This window comes from Lepidochelys olivacea (assembly GCF_965140295.1).
Source record: "Lepidochelys olivacea isolate rLepOli2 genome assembly, chromosome: 10".
NCBI lineage: Eukaryota > Metazoa > Chordata > Testudines > Cheloniidae > Lepidochelys > Lepidochelys olivacea.
In genome coordinates, this window is record NC_140420.1 from 39313218 (window position 1) to 39332659 (window position 19442).

The following is a 19442-nucleotide window of genomic DNA, read 5'->3' on the forward strand; positions in this document are numbered from 1 at the left end:
CCACCAACCCTTGGTAACTGAACTTTTGGTATCCAGTCAGTAAATGTGACCAGAAGCTGTACAGGCAGGGCTGGATTAAGATTATGAGGGGCCTTAGGCTAATGGGAGGGAAGGGCCTAAGTATGAATTACATATTGCAAAAAAAATTATGAAGTCAAACATTTATCTACATACATATTTATGTAAAATTAACAAGTTTATTCTACTCTCACTACACTCAATTCTTCAAACAAATTGTTTTCCCTAGTTTAGCTGTGGCAAAGTTATGAATGATGTCATTGTAATTCAAAGACCTGACTATTTTATTCTCAATGCTCAAGAGAGACAAAGAACTGAGATGATCTTGAGTCATGGTGGATCAGAGGGCATTTTTTTACCCTTGTTAGAAGAGAAAAAGAATGTTCTCCACTACAGTTAGTGATCATCAGTGACAAATACAGCCATAATGCAGTTTCAACATTTGGGAAACTTTCTATCACATTGAATTCAGTGATAACTTGGTACATCCAAGTAGATTTGCTTTCATCATCTTTTCTCTGTATATCTGAGAGTGGTGTGAATTCCACAAATTGAAGACATTCTTTAGTAAAATCTACTGGGAGATCGTCTGGGTACTTTTGACACAGACGTTTGATATCTTCACTGACTTTGGAACTTAAAATGTTAGGTGAAAAATTTGTCAGTACACTAAAGGTTTTGTCCATATTTTCATAAGCCTTGATCCGATATTCTAATGAGCTCTTCAGTTTGTTGATTGTGATGAAGATATTAACTCTGAAGGCTTCCTTGTCACTGAATGAATGGGCAGTTGCATCATCGCATGTCTTCTGTCTTTTCCGGCATTTGGCTGACTTATACTCATGGTTAGCAGTCCCTGCAGCCACCTGAATTTCATACTCATCAAAACTATCCCGCATTTGTTGAAGAACAGTTCCAAGACTCCTCATTAGGTTTACAGCAGTGGAAAGGTCAATTTGAGCACTTTGCAAGCTTAGACTGCACCTGCTGAATGGCTCAAGTATATCATTCCAGACCTCTCACACAATACCAGTTTCCAAAGTGTGCATTGCATTACTCAGGATCTTTGCATTTTTTCTTGTTGCTGATTTTCGAGATTCATCATCCTTGATGCTCTCTAACGCTTCAAGGATGTTGGGGTATCCCAGAACAACTGTATTCACAGCTTCAGCGTTGGCACTCCACTGTGTCGCTGAGTTATTTGGGCACTAGGCATTCCTTTGGTAGTGAATCTCTAAGAATCATCCAATAACTGGTTGATGCAGAGGAAAAAATTGTACAATTCTTGGACAGATAAAAAAAAACTGTTTTAACACAACAACCCATGGCAGTCTGACCAACAAGGTTGAGTGAGTGTGCAGCACATGGTATGTAATCAACCAAAGCATTGTGCTCTTTCATCTTGGTCTGCGTCCCTGAATCTTTGCCACTCGTATTACTTGCATTGTCATGTTCATGACACAGGCTGATGTCAATCCTACTTTCGGTGAGGAAATCAAGTAGGTATGAGGCAAGTTTTCCCTTGTGTGGCTCATGATGTTTATAAAGGTCATGAAATGCTAAACTGGTCCACTGGGTAGCATATAACGCAAGGTGACAGCTGATCCACATGTGACGCGTCTGGTGTTGAGTTGATGGATACTGAAAAATATCCCACATCTTTGATCTCCTCTACAATGGCTGATAGAGCATCTTTGCCAGCAGTGCAATGAATTCATCACAAAAAGTCTTTGATAGATATGTATGGCCTTTTCCACGATTTGTGTGCTCATTGATGTGCTGAGGTAAGAGAGTCGAACTTAGCAATTCGCTCTAGAATGCCAAGGTAACTGCCATTGTGTTTCAATCCAACAGTCTCATCTGAGTCACAGAATGGCAGAACACGCTCAGCAAAAAACCTATGGTTTCAACTACATGTCTGAGAACATTCTTCCACTAAGCATGAGCTTCCAAAAACTGTTTTTTCCATTTGGGTATCAATTCTGCCACTAACTTTCTTTCGGCATAGTAGCTGCTAACTGACAATGCATGTTGCTCACTCATTGCATGATTGATAATGTATGCAGTTTTCAGAGTAATAGCCGTGTTAGTCTGTATTCGCAAAAAGAAAAGGAGTACTTGTGGCACCTTAGAGACTAACCAATTTATTTGAGCATGAGCTTTCGTGAGCTACAGCTCACTTCATCGGATGCATCTGATGAAGTGAGCTGTAGCTCACGAAAGCTCATGCTCAAATAAATTGGTTAGTCTCTAAGGTGCCACAAGTACTCCTTTTCTTTTTGCGAATGTATGCAGTGTTCTTCCAATCACTGAAGCCTTTGCAGAACATTCCCTAGTCTTTGGTATCAGAAAACAGGCAGCAATAAAAACAGTACACTTCTTAAAAGGTGAATAGATGAGCCATTCTTGCTTGCCAATCTGTTAGGCTTCACATTCAAACATGGATTTGGTCAAATAACAGTTGTGATTGGTGTACTCTTGCTTTGTCAATGAAAAGTCAGCATCTAGATTCTGGCATTTCTGTGGACTTCTCAAGATCTTATTGCATATTGGACTGAGAAGGACCATGTCCCACTCTCCTGGGTCATTGGAGAACGATATTTTTGTATTACTATCACTGGGAAAGTCTTCAGAGGAGTGGGGTGAGAACGCAGCTAGAGAATTCACAGGAGGCTGCTCCTTTTTCGTCAGGCGCAGGCTCAGCAGGTTCACTTGGGTTGGTATTTGCCTGGACTTCCTCACCACTAGACTTAGTAGGAGGAAAAAACATTAGAGAAGGAGTACCTTTCAGCACTACATCTTGCCTTTGCCATCTTTCTTTGGCCTCCTTCAGTTTCTGCCATCCTCCTCGCTTCAACATGGTTTCTATTGTCCAGTTTAGTCCTTCTGTGTACAAAATTCAATATTTACTTAGCCCACAAAGACAAAATCACAACCACCATAAATTCAATTCACAATCTTGATGGATTAATTTGTACAAACAAATATCTAATGAGACAAAGAATTTCCAATGGCCCCACTACTGTTGCTCAGCTGTTACTTCAATATGGAATGGAGGTACAGTAGGGCCTAAATATAGGAGAGCCTAAAAATTAGGGCCTAAAGTAAGGCCTAAAAATAGGAGGGCCTAAGGCTATAGCCTTCTTAGCCTATAGGTTAATCCGGCCCTGTGTACAGGCCCCCTTTCAATCAGACTTTCCGGTTGAAAACTAGACACCTGGCAATCCTAGCAGCAGCTTGCATGTAGGAAGAGGCAGGTAACTTCCCACAGAGACACTCAGCCCGACAGTGCCTTACACTCACCCTCCCTGTTCTGTTCTCACGTGCATCCCTGCAACCTTGGTCAGCTCTGTGGGGAGTGGCTAGGTATAAAGAAGACTAGAATTAGGTACAACAGGAGTTTAGGGCTTGTGCAATGATTTTATGAAAGCTGGCCCCAATTCCAGACCTTGGGGTAGCTGTAGCAGAACAACCCTCAAAATATAGACAGGCTAAGCTGTTCTTTGAAATCAATGGGCGTTAGGCACTTCATTCCCTTTTGAGGATCTGGGCCCAAGGGACTTGCTCCAGGTCCCACAGCGAGTCAGTGGCAGAGACAGGACCAGGACCCCCTATTCCCACTTCCCTCTGCTCTGAGTGCTGAATGCCACATCCCCTGTGAACCTGGACTGACAGGAGTGGCAGGGAAAAAATTATTAAAAACATAAATATGCATGTGAAAGTGTCTCCATCTGTGGGTGGGCTGGCCCTTTAAGGGAGTTGGGCCTAGTTCTCCTCCTCCCAGGTGAGGGGTTTTGGCTTGGGCAGGTGGTTGGGTCAGGTGACTGAGCATCACGTGACAATAGCCTCAAGGCAGAGCTTTCCATAAGACCTACAGGAAACAGCTGTCAAGGAGCAGCAAGAAAAGGTTGAGGGGGTGAGCCTGCGTCTGGAATGGGGCCACTGGAGCTCTCCTGCCTGGGGGAAATGACTTGAGAGAGAGCCAGCGCCTGAAGCCCTGATATAAGAGTAACTGGGGAGCCCTGAGGAAGGGATCAAATTGGCTTATGGAACCCTGAGCTGAGGGTGAGGGGTTGAAAGACTTGGTTTGCTTGTTCGTCTTGTTCACCCCCAGAAGCAGTGGGTAGACTTCATTATGTGGCGGGAAAAACTGGGACTGGTGCAGCCAAGAATGGGAGATTAAAGTGCTTACTACTGACTGAGAGGAAACTGAAGCACAGAGCACCAGGTACTAAGATGATTTTGTCCTGCTCTACCTAAGGCACTTAGCACGCTTAGGGTGTTACCACAAAGTAAATAATTTCTCTGATCTATGTGAACTGCTTCCCATGAATATAATTCCTTCTTTGCCAGGACATGTCCCAGTCACCCGCTCCCTACGCCATTACAGAATCTAAACAAACAGATGGGGAGATGCTGGCTGGGGTGGCTGCTCTAGTCCCTCTCTCCATTCAGCCACAGGATGACTTGGCAATTGAAGCCACTTGTCTCAGTGCTCAGAGAGATGGGGAGGTGTTTACATTTTGCTTCTGTCTTGCTCTGGTTCTCAGGCATGTTAAAAACACTCGGATTCCTTTCACTTACAACAGAATTGTTCCTTCTTACTCCACTCCTCTCCCATGAGCCCCTGCAGCTTCCTGATATCACCCAGTCCCTTGAGGCACCTGAATCCTTTTTTCTTGGCCTCGCTGTGCTCCCTGCATTGAAGCCATTGTCAACAACTCCTCTTTCTCTCTTTTTTTTTTTTTTTACCACCCTATACATCTGTCCCCACCTTCAACAGCAACCCCCTTCTCCCATTTCCATCCTTCATTTGCTTAGCAGAGTGGTTGTGTCATAAATATAAAGGGAAGGGTAAACCCCTTTGAAATCCCTCCTGGCCAGGGGAAAGCTCCTCTCACCTGTAAAGGGTTAAGAAGCTAAAGGTAACCTCGCTGGCACCTGACCAAAATGACCAATGAGGAGACAAGATACTTTCAAAAGCTGGGAGGAGGGAGAGAAACAAAGGGTTTGTGTGTCTGTCTGTAGTCGTCTTGGCCGGGGACAGAACAGGAATGGAGTCTTAGAACTTTTAGTAAGTAATCTAGCTAGGTATGTGTTAGATTATGATTTCTTTAAATGGCTGAGAAAAGAATTGTGCTGAATAGAATAACTATTTCTGTCTGTGTATCTTTTTTGTAACTTAAGGTTTTGCCTAGAGGGGTTCTCTATGTTTTTGAATCTAATTACCCTGTAAGATATATACCATCCTGATTTTACAGGGGGGATTTCTTTATTTCTATTTACTTCTATTTTTTATTAAAAGTCTTCTTGTAAAACACTGAATGCTTTTTCATTGTTCTCAGATCCAAGGGTTTGGGTTTGTGGTCACCTATGCAAATTGGTGAGGCTTTTTATCCAACATTTCCCAGGAAAGGGGGGGTGCAAGTGTTGGGAGGATTGTTCATTGTTCTTAAGATCCAAGGGTCTGGGTCTGTAGTCACCTAGGCAAATTGGTGAGGCTTTTTACCAAACCTTGTCCAGGAAGTGGGGTGCAAGGTTTTGGGAAGTATTTTGGGGGGGAGGACGCGTCCAAACAGCTCTTCCCCAGTAACCAGTATTAGTTTGGTGGTGGTAGCGGCCTGTCCAAGGGGTAATATTTTGTACCTTGGGGAAGTTTTGACCTAAGCTGGTAAAGATAAGCTTAGGAGGTTTTTCATGCAGGTCCCCACATCTGCACCCTAGAGTTCAGAGTGGGGGAGGAACCTTGACATGGTGGCAGCGGTGGGATTAACCTGAAATCATTTTGAGATCCAGTTGAGATTTTTTGAACTAGAAATACAGATTTTAAAAAGGAATTTTTAGGAAGTCCAGAAGGCAGCTTTGAAACTGAAAGCAGCTTGGTTTCTCTCTGCTTTGTGGCCAAGCAGAGACAAAAGGGGATTATCTTGTGAATTGCAGGTTTTCTTGCCTGGAGGCAGGGTACTTAACTCCTGCAGGGAAATTCACAGTCTTCCAACCCAGAGGTTTTTTTTTTTCTTTTCTTCCTAAAAGTAAATAGGGGGTGTGTGCTCTACCCATTTGCCTGGAGACAAAAGTGGCAGGGTTTTTTTAGGATTTTGATTTTTTTTTTTTGTTTTACAAGGAGCACAGGTTTGAAAAGAAATTTTTTTCTTCTTTGGGCTGGGTAAGCAGGTTTCCAAGTAGTTGGAGGGTTTTTGCTTTAATTTGGGCCCAGAGCAGAGACAAGGGAATTGTCTTTTTCTGTAGGCTGACAATCACTATCAGAGAATAGGTATTCTATTCCAGCACAGCAAAATTTTACAGCCAAGTTTTGTTTGTTTATTTCTAAACCTCGGGTGTAAAGTTAGTTAAAAACAGAGAGGTTAGAATGGCCAAATCCTCAGCTCGACTACAGCTGGAATTAGCCAAATTTCAGGCTGAGGAAAAACAAAGGGAACATGAAAGACAGATAGAACTCATGCAGCTGAAGAAGGAACAAGAAAGGGAGGCAGAACAACACCAAGAGGCTGCCCACAAGAGGGAAATGGAGGCAAGGAAGCATGTGGAGGAGGAGAGGGAAAAAGAGAGGAAGCATGTGGAGGAGATGGAGAGGATAAAGGCCCAGCAGAATATACCAACAAACCCTAGCAATCCTTCTCCAGGTACCACTTCCCATCCCAGAAAGTTCCCCACCTACAAGGCAGGTGATGATACTGAGGCCTTCTTAGAAAACTTCGAAAGGGCCTGCCTTGGGTACAACATCTCTACTGACCAATACATGGTAGAGCTGAGGCCGCAGCTCAGTGGACCCTTAGCTGAGGTGGCAGCTGAAATGCCTAAAGAACACATGAACAAGTATGAACTGTTTAAATCCAAGGCGAGAGTCAGAATGGGGATAACACCCGAGCAGTCTCGTCGGAGGTTCAGAGCCCTAAGGTGGAAACCAGACGTGTCATTTACCCGACATGCCTACCACATTGTAAAACATTGGGATGCCTGGATATCAGGAGCAAGTGTTGAATCTCCAGTAAATTTGCCCTTCCTAATGCAAATGGAACAATTCTTAGAGGGTGTTCCTGAGGAAATAGAAAGATACATCCTAGATGGGAAACCCAAAACTGTAATTGAGGCAGGAGAGATTGGAGCCAGATGGGTGGAGGTGGCAGAGAAGAAGAAAACTGGTCGCAGTTGGAGCGGAGACCAGAAGGGACCACCCCAGACCACACCCTATTACCGGGGGCCGCCCAAAGCCCCACCTACCTCCCAAAGAACCCTCCAGACCCCTTATCGTCCCACCACCCCGTTCTCCAGCAACCCTCCTCGCCCCAGTGACCCGTCAGCTGGACGATGTTTTAAGTGTAACGAGCTGGGGCATGTAAAGGCCAACTGCCCCAAGAACCCCAACAGATTACAGTTCATTGCACCGGAATCACACCAGAGGTCCACAGGCCCAGATACCTCCCAGATACCCTTGGAGCGGAGGGAAACTGTGAGTGTGGGTGGGAAGAAGGTCACCGCGTGGAGGGACACCGGAGCACAAGTGTCAGCTATCCATGCTTCCTTAGTGGACCCCAATTTAATCAACCCAGAGATCCAAGTGACGATTCAACCCTTCAAGTCCAACTCTTTCAATTTGCCTACAGCCAAGTTGCCTGTCCAGTACAAGGGCTGGTCAGGAATGTGGACTTTTGCAGTCTATGATGATTATCCCATCCCCATGCTGTTGGGGGAAGACTTGGCCAATCATGTGAAGCAGGCCAAGAGGGTGGGAATGGTCACCCGCAACCAGGCTAAACAAGCCGTGAGGCCTAGCTCTGTTCCGGAAACTTCTATCAGGACCCAGTCAGAGGTGATGGACCTGGACCCCAGGCCAATGTCTGCAACAGCAGTAGTGGATCCAGTCCCAGAGACCCAGACGGAACCAGTCCCAGAACCGGAACCAGCCGAACAACCAACACCAGACCCCGTGTCAGCACTGAATCCAGTACTTGCAACCTCAACACCAGAGGGCCCCACCGAACCTGAACTGGCAGCAGCCGATAACCCTACACAAGAGGCTCAGCCGGAGCCTGAATCCCAACATAGTGCACCAGCGGAGAGCGGTTCACAGTCAACAGAAACAGCTCCATCCCCTATATCGCTTCCAGAGGGACCAAGCCTAGGTCCACAATCCCATGAGGAACTGATGTCTCCAGCATCAAGGGAACAGTTCCAGACCGAACAGGAAGCAGATGAAAGCCTCCAGAGAGCTTGGACGGCGGCACGGAGCAACCCACCGCCTCTCAGCTCTTCTAATCGATCCAGGTTTGTTGTAGAAAGAGGACTTTTATACAAGGAAACTCTTTCTGGGGGACACCAGGAAGACTGGCATCCTCAGAGAGAGTTGGTAGTTCCAACTAAATACCGGGCCAAGCTCTTGAGCTTAGCCCATGATCACCCTAGTGGCCATGCTGGGGTGAACAGGACCAAAGACCGTTTGGGGGGGTCATTCCACTGGGAGGGAATGGGCAAGGATGTTTCTACCTATGTCCAGTCTTGTGAGGTGTGCCAAAGAGTGGGAAAACCCCAAGACCAGGTCAAAGCTCCTCTCCAGCCACTCCCTATCATTGAAGTTCCATTTCAGCGAGTAGCTGTGGATATTCTGGGTCCTTTTCCGAAAAAGACACCCAGAGGAAAGCAGTACATACTGACTTTCATGGATTTTGCCACCCGATGGCCGGAAGCAGTAGCTCTAAGCAACACCAGGGCTAAAAGTGTGTGCCAGGCACTAGCAGACATTTTTGCCAGGGTAGGTTGGCCCTCTGACATCCTCACAGATGCAGGGACTAATTTCCTGGCAGGAACTATGAAAAACCTTTGGGAAGCTCATGGGGTAAATCACTTGGTTGCCACTCCTTACCATCATCAAACAAATGGCATGGTGGAGAAGTTTAATGGAACTTTGGGGGCCATGATACGTAAATTCGTAAATGAGCACTCCAATGATTGGGACCTAGTATTGCAGCAGTTGCTCTTTGCCTACAGAGCTGTACCACATCCCAGTTTAGGGTTTTCCCCATTTGAACTTGTATATGGCCGTGAGGTTAAGGGGCCATTGCAGTTGGTGAAGCAGCAATGGGAGGGATTTACACCTTCTCCAGGAACTAACATTCTGGACTTTGTAACCAACCTACAAAACACCCTCCGAACCTCTTTAGCCCTTGCTAGAGAAAACTTACAGGATGCTCAAAAAGAGCAAAAAGCCTGGTATGATAAACATGCCAGAGAGCGTTCCATCAAAGTAGGAGACCAGGTCATGGTCTTAACGGCGCTCCAGGCCCATAAAATGGAAGCATCGTGGGAAGGGCCATTCGTGGTCCAGGAGCGCCTGGGAGCTGTTAATTATCTCATAGCATTCCCCACCTCCAACCGAAAGCCTAAGGTGTATCATATTAATTCTCTAAAGCCCTTTTATTCCAGAGAATTAAAGGTTTGTCAGTTTACAGCCCAGGGAGGAGACGACGCTGAGTGGCCTGAAGGTGTCTACTATGAAGGGAAATGTGCTGGTGGTGTGGAAGAGGTGAACCTCTCCATGACCCTTGGGCGTATGCAGCGACAGCAGATCCAGGAGCTGTGCACTAGCTACGCGCCAACGTTCTCAGCCACCCCAGGACTGACTGAACGGGCATACCACTCCATTGACACAGGTAATGCTCACCCAATTAGGGTCCAACCTTACCGGGTGTCTCCTCAAGCTAAAACTGCTATAGAACGGGAGATCCAGGATATGTTACAGATGGGTGTAATCCGCCCCTCTGAAAGTGCATGGGCATCTCCAGTGGTTCTAGTTCCCAAACCAGATGGGGAAATACGTTTTTGCGTGGACTACCGTAAGCTAAATGCTGTAACTCGCCCAGACAACTATCCCATGCCACGCACAGATGAACTATTAGAGAAACTGGGAAGGGCCCAGTTCATCTCTACCTTGGACTTAACCAAGGGGTACTGGCAGGTACCGCTAGATGAATCTGCCAAGGAAAGGTCAGCCTTCATCACACATCTCGGGCTGTATGAATTTAATGTACTCCCTTTCGGGCTGCGAAATGCACCCGCCACTTTCCAAAGACTTGTAGATGGTCTCCTAGCGGGATTAGGAGAATATGCAGTCGCCTACCTTGACGATGTGGCCATATTTTCGGATTCCTGGGCAGACCACCTGGAACATCTACAAAAAGTCCTTGAGCGCATAAGGGAGGCAGGACTAACTGTTAAGGCTAAGAAGTGTCAAATAGGCCTAAACAGAGTGACTTACCTTGGACACCAGGTGGGTCAAGGAACTATCAGCCCCCTACAGGCCAAAGTGGATGCTATCCAAAAGTGGCCTGTCCCAAAGTCAAAGAAACAGGTTCAATCCTTCTTAGGCTTGGCCGGTTATTACAGACGATTTGTACCGCACTACAGCCAAATCGCTGCCCCACTGACAGACCTAACCAAAAAGAAACAGCCAAATGCTGTTCAGTGGACCGGAAAGTGTCAGAAGGCCTTTAACAAGCTTAAAGCGACACTCATGTCTGACCCTGTACTAAGGGCCCCAGACTTTGACAAACCGTTCCTAGTAACCACAGATGCATCCGAGCGTGGTGTGGGAGCAGTTTTAATGCAGAAAGGACCTGATCAAGAATTCCACCCTGTAGTGTTTCTCAGCAAAAAACTGTCTGAGAGGGAAAGCAACTGGTCAGTCACTGAAAAAGAATGTTATGCCATTGTCTACGCTCTGGAAAAGCTACGCCCATATGTTTGGGGACGGCGTTTCCACCTGCAAACCGACCATGCTGCACTAAAGTGGCTTCACACCGTCAAAGAAACTAACAGAAAACTTCTTCGGTGGAGTTTAGCTCTCCAAGATTTTGATTTCGACATCCAACACATCTCAGGAGCTTCTAACAAAGTGGCTGATGCACTCTCCCGTGAAAGTTTCCCAGAATCAACTGGTTAAAATCGTCCTTGAGATGTGGAAAATATTGTTAGTCTTTATGTACTTGGTAGTATATTTAGAGATGCATGTGTCTTATTAACTCTGTTTTCCTAGAGCTCCAGGAAGAAATCCCAGCCAGTGTTTCACCCTAGCTGAGATTTGGGGGGCGTGTCATAAATATAAAGGGAAGGGTAAACCCCTTTGAAATCCCTCCTGGCCAGGGGAAAGCTCCTCTCACCTGTAAAGGGTTAAGAAGCTAAAGGTAACCTCGCTGGCACCTGACCAAAATGACCAATGAGGAGACAAGATACTTTCAAAAGCTGGGAGGAGGGAGAGAAACAAAGGGTTTGTGTGTCTGTCTGTAGTCGTCTTGGCCGGGGACAGAACAGGAATGGAGTCTTAGAACTTTTAGTAAGTAATCTAGCTAGGTATGTGTTAGATTATGATTTCTTTAAATGGCTGAGAAAAGAATTGTGCTGAATAGAATAACTATTTCTGTCTGTGTATCTTTTTTGTAACTTAAGGTTTTGCCTAGAGGGGTTCTCTATGTTTTTGAATCTAATTACCCTGTAAGATATATACCATCCTGATTTTACAGGGGGGATTTCTTTATTTCTATTTACTTCTATTTTTTATTAAAAGTCTTCTTGTAAAACACTGAATGCTTTTTCATTGTTCTCAGATCCAAGGGTTTGGGTTTGTGGTCACCTATGCAAATTGGTGAGGCTTTTTATCCAACATTTCCCAGGAAAGGGGGGGTGCAAGTGTTGGGAGGATTGTTCATTGTTCTTAAGATCCAAGGGTCTGGGTCTGTAGTCACCTAGGCAAATTGGTGAGGCTTTTTACCAAACCTTGTCCAGGAAGTGGGGTGCAAGGTTTTGGGAAGTATTTTGGGGGGGAGGACGCGTCCAAACAGCTCTTCCCCAGTAACCAGTATTAGTTTGGTGGTGGTAGCGGCCTGTCCAAGGGGTAATATTTTGTACCTTGGGGAAGTTTTGACCTAAGCTGGTAAAGATAAGCTTAGGAGGTTTTTCATGCAGGTCCCCACATCTGCACCCTAGAGTTCAGAGTGGGGGAGGAACCTTGACAGGTTGTAAAAGAGGGGTTCTTCCAGTTCCCCACACCAATAGCTGACTGTCTCCCCCTTCCCGTAGCATGGTCACTGCTCTGTTATGGCTCATAACATGAGTTCTTGCTGCTGCTGAAGGCACCTTACAGCACCACATTCTCAGTGTGCTCTGTGCTGCCTTTGAGGTTTCAGCATCCTGTGGCACTGCTATATATGGGATCACTGGCCCATGGCTTATCTCTCTAGCCATTCCTTCCTCATCTCTGGAGGTGGTTCATCCAAGATGCCACTCAACGAGTCCCATTGACTTCGCTGCTTCTCCTATGGAATGGAATAGGGATGAAAATAGGAGGGTTTTAGTAGAAATTGCTCAATAAATCTGAGATATTTAAAAAATTACATCCTTTCTCTCTAGGCTTTTGACCCTTGTACAGAAAAGGTATAATTCTCTACTAAATTCTCTAGAGGAGCTAAAAGACCTTTAGAAAGGTGATCATTTTCTATTAGATTCTGTAGGACTCTCCTAGAAGGGTTGGCTGTCTGCTCTTTTCTTCTGTCTACCTTCTGCTTCCATCACCTCTGAGCACATGTAGCTGCCACTCAACTCAATGGGATCTGAACATCATAGAATCATAGAATATCAGAGTTGGAAGGGACCTCAGGAGGTCATCTAGTCCAACCCCTGCTCAAAGCAGGACCAGTCCCCAGTGTTTGCCCCAGATCCCTAAATGGCCCCCTCAAGGATTGAACTCACAACCCTGGGTTTAGCAGGCCAATGCTCAAACCACTGAGCTATCCCTCCCCCCCAAAGATGGATTAGGGCATGGATCTTCGAAGGTATTTAGGGTCCTATTCCCATTGATTTCAATGGAAGGCAGAAGTCTAAACACCTGGGCCTTGGAGCCTTGCTTTGGGCACCTCATCAGGAAGTCTTGGCCTCCATTTTTCTCCTGCCACCAGAAGCAGAATGAACCACCCAAGGCTGACATTCTGATGGAGCTGCAGGCAATGGGAAAGGGAAGCTCACTGGGCTCCAGTAAAGCATGGCCTAACCCCGGTGCATCCCCTCCCCCAATTACCATGGTGAGGCATTGTGCAAGCCAAACGACGTTTCCCTCGGGATGGGCCTAGGTGAAGTGGCCTAAACTGGCCAGCCACATACAGCTGTGGCCTCAGTGCCCAGCAGTTGTCAAGTGGGCTTAGGCATACCTGGGCTCCAGTGTCTTGCCAAACACAGCTGTGGCCTGCGGGAAGGGGCGAGAGAAAAGAGGGAGGGGAGAGCGAGTGTGACATGGTTGCAGGTGCTACTTAGTGCTAATTGGACAGGGGAGGAAATCATCTTCAAAATGCTCCTGTTAAAACCTAGCAGCTATTTCCCAGGCCACTTCTCCAGGGGATTTGCTGGCTGCTTTTTGGAGGATGAGCTATGTCACTCCAGGGCTAAATGGAGAGCCTAAGCCTGGGACCTTGCTCAGGCGAAGCTCACAGGACCAAGCCCTGAAATCCTCAGCTGATGGAAATCAGTGTTTCAGTGGAGCTCTGCCATTTACCCCAGCAGAAGGTAAAAAGGGGAGGTTCTAACCTCCCAGAATGTGGCATCTAGTTCCACTCTTGGCACTGCTGGGACACCCCCATTCTTCAGGCCCAGCTCCACTTGGTCATTCAGACTCTTTGGGGAGTGATAGCCCATCACTGCATCTTGAGCTACTCCCTTCATACCACCTGTCCAATACTAGTGCAAGTGTAACCCACACACCTCCTGGGTGTGCTGTTCTGTCCCACCTAGTGGTACTGAGACCACTAATTGAGAGAGAGGTAAAATGAGTCTGCTCTACAGCCTTAGCCCAGCCAGTTGGCTTTTAGCTCATGCAGTAGAAGCTCATGCACTAAACTCCAGAAGCCCCAGGTTCTATTCCGCCTGCTGACAACCGGGGTCTGTCAGCATTACACAAGCAATGCGCTTTGCCTGAGTAAAGTGCACTATAGGTGGCAGCCTATGGCTCCATGACTTATTTGCTTGCACCCATTTGTTTTCCAGCTCAGGGTCTGCATTCCGAATCCTGGCTGCATAGCGCACTCTCAGATGCTGTACTAAAGACGACTGATGCCATCATACAAACAGGCCTGGCAGGAACGCTCTGCAGCCTGGATGGAAGGTAGTGACTTTTCCCCTTCAAGGGAGGGGTGTTTATAGCACTTCCCATATGACAGAAAGCCAGTGAGAGGAGGGAGGCCACTAGCATTACATTGTCTGAATGGAGCTGATCTTAACCAAGGAGAAGGATCTGTCACCACTGGGCTCCTTTGTTTTAAGAAATACACCCTGAGATCTTGCCCTGAAGCTCCAGAATGGCCCTAGCTCCTCCTGTGCATTCCCTAGCCAGCTTGTACTGAGCTCTCGTAAAGCTTTGTCAATGCCCTGGGTCTTCAGCGACCTACTGGTATTGCCGACCTAGGAGCTCAGAGATCTGGTGAAGCAACTCAGACCTCCTTGGTACCAGTTCCTACTCCACTAGCACTGTATTTCACAGAGCTGTGTGCTCACATACATGGCTAGGTGTGTGCATGCCAGTCTGGGGTGAGTCTGCTGTGCATACAGTATGGGTGAGGGAAGGAAAGTTCTATAGACAAAAGCAGTCAGAACTAACCCTGTTGAACTCTAATAGGAGACTGTGCAGTGATGAACTAGTTACACTTGACAAAAAGTTTGGGTGGGGAAGAAATGACAAGAGCCAAGGCTAGCTCTGTTCATCATACATGATAAAGAACTCATGTCACAAGCTGCCTCTGTCTAGGGACAGGTAACCATTAGCTGGGGGAGGGGATTACCCCCAACTTCATTAGCATGTGGAATAACTTGCTTAATCTTCTGGGAGCTGGTACTGATTCTGAATTGGATATTTATGGAATAACCATGTCTCTAGTATAGCAAATGAATAAGTAGATAATTCATGCTTGTGGACCTTTGCTTCTTTCTGTCCTCAGTGCCCATGAGTGAGTCCTACTGCTCTCTTACATACAATGCAACTCCCCCACCTTTTCTGCCCTGCGTGTCCTTCCTGAACAGTTTATATCCATCCATGACAGTACTCCAGTCAGGTGAGGGATAAACTTCTCCCAAGGCCTACTGTTTTTTCCTTAATGGCCCATTACCTTGAATAAGCCCTTCACAATTAGCTGTATAGACTGGAAGCATCTTGCCTAGCGGGTATCACCCAAGTGTAACCACATTTGAAATACAAATACATAGTCCATATTCATAACTCCAGATACAAAAATGATACATACACACAAATAGATAATAGTATTCACCAAATCATAACTTTTCCAATGACATTCTGTACAAGGTGCATCATAATTACATTATAATAATACCACTATACTAAATATGGGGTGCAGAATGTCACAGGCATCACCCAAATCCTCCTGGATTCTGATCTCTGCTTCTTCACAACAGAGACAGAGGGTGAAAAACTTGAACAGAAAGGAGGAGTTAGTTTGCAGTCAGTGCAGTCTACTGTCCAACTGAGAAGGACAGCATATTGTGTTTCGTGTTGACCCAGATCTGCAGCTGTTGTAAATCTGCCTAGCCCCACTCAGGACAATGGATTTACATCAGCTAAGGATCTGACCCTTTCTCTAGTGTTATGTGGGATTTTGTAAAAGGCTGCCCCAGAGTAATAAAAATGATGGAAGAGAGTTTCTCACTGTCTCTTTAAAAGATGTCTGAAATTATTCTAGCAAACACATAGTGTGGGTGTGGAGTGCCAGACCCTGTGGATTCGTTTTGGGATGTGCTCTCAATCAAGGTGACATGTTTAACCCTGGCAAATGGTATATTCTAGCACAGCTTCTCCTCTGGACAGCAGGAGGTTCCCACACAGGCTAGTGGAGATTTAGCCAAATCAATCACTTTGGATACCCCAAGGAGAGGTACAAGAATGGTTTCTGGGCACCTGTTTCTAGCCTCTGAGAGAAGTAGAAAATTGCTACAAGCAAGCTACTGGAGATGTAGGCTCAGTGCGCCCTCTAGTGTCCAGAGACAGGAACACAGATACAGCTCTGCTCTTGTAGCTATCACACAGTTTGATCCTGTGTAAACTATACAACCAGTGACCAGTCAAGGAAGACATGCTAGCTAGGCAAGGTAGAGGGCTCACCTGCCTTTGGAGGATGAGGGTCCTGCTTTGTGACTCAGCCTCATGAGCATGTGAAATGTCCATACAGAAAAGCCTGCTCCCAGATGGGAGAGATTGCTGAGTCTTGCTGTTCAGAGCTGGGACTCAGACCTGGATCTGAATGTCCCCAAAATGTTCCAGGGTGGGGGGCCTTGAGTGGGGCTCATCAATAGTTAAACCATCTCTGGCATCTGGTTGCCAGCTGGAAGATCCAAGGAACTCAGTGCAGGATTTCTCCACTGAGCCCACAAAAGCTTATACCCAAATAAATGTGTTTCGTCTCTAAGCCCTGGTATACACTAGGAGTTGAGGTCGAATTTAGCAGCATTAAATAGATTTAACCCTGCACCCGTCCACCCGATGAAGTGTTTTTTTTGTTTTTGTTTTTGTTTTTTTTTTACTTAAAGGGCTCTTAAAATCGATTTCCTTACTCCACCCCCAACAAGGGGATTAGCGCTGAAATCGGGCTTGCCGGGTCAAATTTGGGGTAGTGTGGATGCAATTCAATGGTATTGGCCTCCAGGAGCTATCCCAGAGTGCTCCATTGTGACTGCTCTGGACAGCACTCTCAACTCAGATGCACTGGCCAGTTAGACAGAAAAAGGCCCATGAACTTTTAAATTTCATTTCCTGTTTTGGCCAGTGTGGCGAGCTGCAGGTGAGTGCAGAGCTCATCAGCAGAGGTGACCATGATAGAGTCCCAGAATTGCAAAAGAGCTCCAGCATGGACCGAACGGGAGGTACGGGATCTGATCGCTGTATAGAGAGAGGAATCCATGCTATCAGAACTCCGTTCCAGTTTTCGAAATACCAAAACACTTGTCAAAATCTCCCCGCGCATGAAGGACAGAGGCCATAACAGGGACCCGAAGCAGTGCCACGTGAAACTTAAGGAGCTGAGGCAAGCCTACCAGAAAACCAAAGAGGCAAACAGCTGCTCCGGGTCAGAGCCCCAAACATTCCACTTCTATGATGCCACTTCTGCATGCCATTTTAGGGGGTTCAGCTACCACTACCCCAACTGTGTGCTTTGACTCCGTCAATGGAGAGGGAGGCAACACAGAAGCAGGTTCTGGGGACGAGGAAGATAGCTCACAGCAAGCAAGCAGTGAAACCGGTTTTCCCAACAGCCAGGAACTGTTTCTCACCCTGGATCTGGAGCCAGTAACCTCCGAACCCACCCAAGGCTGCCTCCCAGACCCACCAGCCGGAGAAGAGACCTCTGGTGAGTGTACCTTTTTAAATAGTATACATGGTTTAAAAGCAAGCGTGTTTAATGATTGATTTGCCCTGGCATTTGCGGCCAGTACAGCTACTGGAAAAGCCTGTTAACATGTCTGGGGATGGAGTGGAAATCCTCCAGGGACATCTCCATAAAGCTCTCCTGGATGTACTCCCAAAGCCTTTGCAAAAGGTTTCTGGAGAGGGCAGCCTTATTCCATCCACCATGGTAGGACACTTTACCACACCAGGCCAGTAGCATGTAGTCTGGAATCATTGCAGAACAAAGCATTGCAGCATATGTTTGCTGGCATTCAAACAAAATCCGTTCTTTATCTCTCTGTGTTATCCTCAGGAGAGTGATATCATTCATGGTGACCTGGTTGAAATAGGGTGCTTTTCTTAAGGGGACATTCAGAGGTACCTGTTCCTGCTGGGCTGTTTGCCTCTGGCTGAACAGAAATATTCCCCGCTGTTAGCCACACGGTGAGGGGGGGGGAGGCAAAATGCGACTTTGTAATGAAAGCACATGTGCTATGTATGTAATGTTAACAGCAAGGTTTACGGTGAAAGAGTGTACCCATTGTTCTATAAAATGTGTCTCTTTTTTTAAATACCGCTGTACCTTTTTTTTTTTTTTTTTCCTCCACCAGCTGCATGTGTTTCAAGGACCACAGGATCTTCTCCTTCCCAGAGGCTAGCAAAGATTAGAAGGCAAAAAAACTGCACTCGTGATGAAATGTTCTGAGTTCATGCTGTCCTCCCACACTGACAGAGCACAGACGAATGCGTGGAGGCAGACAATGTCAGAGTGCAGGAAAGCACAAAATGACCGGGAGGAGAGGTGGTGGGCTGAAGAGAGGGCTGAAGCTGATAGGTGGTGTCAGCGTAATGAGAGGTGGCAGGATTCAATGCTGAGGCTGCTCTGGCGTATGGTTGAGCTGCAGGAAAGGCAGCAGGAGCACAGACCACCACTACAGCCCCTGTGTAACCAACCGCCCTCCTCCCCAAGTTTCATAGCCTCCTCACCCAGACGCCCAAGAACGCAGTGTGGTGGCCTCTGGTCACCCAGCCACTCCACCCGAGAGGATTGCCTAAGTAACAGAAGACTGGTATTCAATAAGTTTTAAAGTGCTGTGGGGCCTTGTCCTTCCCTCCTCCACCACCCCTCCTGGGCTACCTTGGTAGTTATCCCCCTATTTGTGTGATGAATTAATATAGAATGCATGAATGTGAAGCAACAATGACTTTATTGCCTCTGCAAGCGGTGATCGAAGGGAGGAGGAGAGGGTGGTTAGCTTACAGGAAGTAGAGTGGACCAAGGCGGTGGGGGTTTTATCAAGGAGAAACAAACAGAACTTTCACACTGTAGCCTGGCCAGTGATGAAACTGGTTTTCAAAGCTTCTCTGATGCGCACCACACCCTCCTGTACTTTTTCTAACCACCCTGGTGCCTGGCTGCATGTAACCAGCAGCCAGGTGATTTGCCTCAACCTCCCACCCTGCCATAAATGTCTTCCCCCTTACTCTCTCAGATATTGTGGAGCACACAGCAAGCAGTAATAACAATGGGAATATTGGTTTCGCTGAGGTCTAAGCAAGGCAGTAAACTGCACCAGCGTGCTTTTAAACGTCCAAATGCACATTCTATCACCATTCTGCACTTGCTCTACCTACAGTTGAACAGCTCCTGACTATTGTCCAGGCTGCCTGTGTATGGCTTCATGAGCCATAGCATTAAGGGGTAGGCTGGGTCCCCAAGGATAAGGATAAGCATTTCAACATCCCCAACGGTTATTTTCTGGTCTGGGAAGAAAGTCCTTTCCTGCAGCTTTTGAAACAGACCAGAGTTCCTGAAGATGCAAGCGTCATGTACCTTTCCCGGCCATCCCATGTTGATGTTGGTGAAACGTCCCCTGTGGTCCACCAGTGCTTGCAGCATTACTGAAAAGTACCCCTTGCGGTTTATGTACTCGCGGGCTTGGTACTCTGGTGCCAAGATAGGGATATGGGTTCCACT

At 46.6% G+C, this 19442-nt stretch overlaps 1 long non-coding RNA gene across 1 annotated transcript; it reads left to right on the forward strand.

Annotated features, from left to right (window-relative positions):
• The first annotated feature begins 15067 nt into the window (after positions 1 to 15067).
• LOC311527979 lies at positions 15068 to 18659 on the forward strand. The gene is made up of 3 exons (XR_014713484.1): positions 15068 to 15122; positions 17332 to 17426; positions 18076 to 18659. It is a non-coding gene; the product is annotated as an uncharacterized lncRNA (long non-coding RNA).
• Positions 18660 to 19442: the final 783 nt, after the last annotated feature.